Consider the following 1,828-nt stretch of genomic DNA (forward strand, 5'->3'; position numbering starts at 1 on the left):
CAAACACAACAAATCACACGTCATTAAACAGCTAGAGATTTTGTTAAGGTGCTAATTGGTAGATTCATGAATGCCAAATTCGGAGCTCCAGGAACAGGGTTGGGAACCACTGGTACACAGTGTGTACAGTGGGCTCAAATATTATTGGCACCCCTGACAGAAAATGAACAAACAATATACAATATTGTAAAACAATATGTAAATATACAATATATTTGTAGACAAACTCGAAATACCAACATGTGTTAAATATTGTGCTATATTAATGTTTCAATGGAACCAACAAAAATCATTTACTGATTTAATTAAAAATCAATTTCCTCCAAATCAATGTTTCAAAATTATTGGCACCCTTAAAGATTATTGTAAATAACACCTACCAAAATTAAACCAGGTATTAAATTCCACTTATTTAAGTTTATCTATGTGTTAAGGAACTGTATTGAGTGATTACATCACTTCCTGTTTCACTAGGGTATAAAAATGAGGTAACACACATGCAATATCCCTTTGTCATCCAACACCATGAAGAAAACAAAATAATTGGCTGTTCAAAAGAGGCAGATGGTCATAGACCTTCATAAACGTGGTAATGGCTACAAGAAAATTCACAAACGATTGAATATACTACTGAGGACTGTCAGAGCAATTATAAAAAAGTTCAAAAGATATGGAACTGTTGAAAATCTCATGGGTAGAGGACGCAACTGCATCTTGCCCCCCAGGATACTGAGGAGAATGGTGAGAGAAGCAACAAAATCCCCAAGGATCACAGTGAAAGAATTGCAGGCCTTGGTGGCATCTTGGGGTCACCAGGTTTCAAAAAGCACCATCAGACGCCACCTCCATAACCACAGCCTCATTGGAAGGGTTGCCAGAAGAAAGCCTTTTCTGACCACAAGACACAGAAGAAAGCGCTTGGAGTTTGACAAACGTAATTTACATTACGACTGGAACAAGGTTCTCTGGTCAGATGAGACCAAAATTGAATGTTTTGGTGAGATACAGCATCAGTATGTTTGGTGTAGGAACAGAGACGCATGCAAGGAGAAGCACCTCATACCCACAGTGAAATATAGTGGTGGGTCAGTCATGTTTTGGGGCTGTTTTAATTCCAGAGGTCCAGGGGCACTGGTTAGGATTGATGGCATAATGAATTCCAGCAAGTATCAGGCAATTTTGGCTGAAAATCTGGTTCCCTCTGCCAGAGGTCTGGGACTTGGTCGTAGGTGGACTTTCCAACAAGACAATGACCCAAAACACACCTCAAGATCCAAACAGAAATGGTTCCGTGACAACAAAATCAACGTTCTGCAATGGCCATCTCAGCCACCAGACCGCAATCCAATCGAAAACCTGTGGGCTGAGTTGAAGAGGTCAGTTGATAAGCACAAACCCAAGAACGTGAAGGATCTTGAAAGGATATGCAAAGAGGAATGGTCCAAAATCCCTTCAAATGTGTTCCTTAATCTTGTCAAAAATTACAGGAAGAGACTCCATGCTGTTATCCTTGCCAGAGGTGGTTGCACTAAGTACTAGGTGAAGGGTGCCAATAATTCTGAAACCTTGATTTTGTTGAAATTTATTTTTTATTAAATGATTGTTATGATTTTGGTTGTTTCCATTGAAACATTAATAAAGTACAGTATTTGGCACATGTTGGCGTATTACCTTTCTCGATAATTATATTATTCTTTTTTTTTAAGCCTTGTTTGTGCATTGCTGGTGAGGGGTGCCAATAATTCTTGAGCCCACTGTATGTATGTGTATGTGTGTGTGTGTGTGTGTGTGTGTGTGTGTTCGTGTGTGTGTTCAGGTGTCCAGTCTG

Source organism: Conger conger, chromosome 3, assembly GCF_963514075.1.
Source record: "Conger conger chromosome 3, fConCon1.1, whole genome shotgun sequence".
NCBI classification, from domain to species: Eukaryota; Metazoa; Chordata; class Actinopteri; order Anguilliformes; family Congridae; genus Conger; species Conger conger.